The sequence below is a fragment of the Charadrius vociferus genome, unplaced genomic scaffold (assembly GCF_000708025.1).
Source record: "Charadrius vociferus isolate BGI_N301 unplaced genomic scaffold, ASM70802v2 scaffold160, whole genome shotgun sequence".
NCBI classification, from domain to species: Eukaryota; Metazoa; Chordata; class Aves; order Charadriiformes; family Charadriidae; genus Charadrius; species Charadrius vociferus.
In genome coordinates, this window is record NW_009646358.1 from 226111 (window position 1) to 226512 (window position 402).

The window sequence follows — 402 nt, forward strand, 5'->3', positions numbered from 1 at the left end:
ACTAAGGGGTCCCCCTCGGTACCCACCAAGATGATGGGGGCAAAGGATGAAATGTCCTCGGCTCGGCGAGGTGCGAGATCCACGTCCCGTCCCCCTCCTCAAGCCCTTGACCCGTTCCCCCCTCCGGTACCCCCTTAATCTGCAGCCTGAAGGGGGGAACACAAAACCTCCCTGCTAACTGCAGTCTAACAGCAAACCCGAAAAAGACCCCGAAGCTCCCTGAGAGGTGGGGGGTCGGCGGCGTTTTCGGGGTGAAATCTAACAATAATCCCCACGCTACTTCCTCCGGCACACATACGTGTTTCTAGCAGGCGAACCGTTTTAGCACTGCATGGCCACACTGATATAACTTTCTAGGAAACGCAGCGGGGGAGGGAGGGAGGAGGGAGAGAGGTTGGGGGG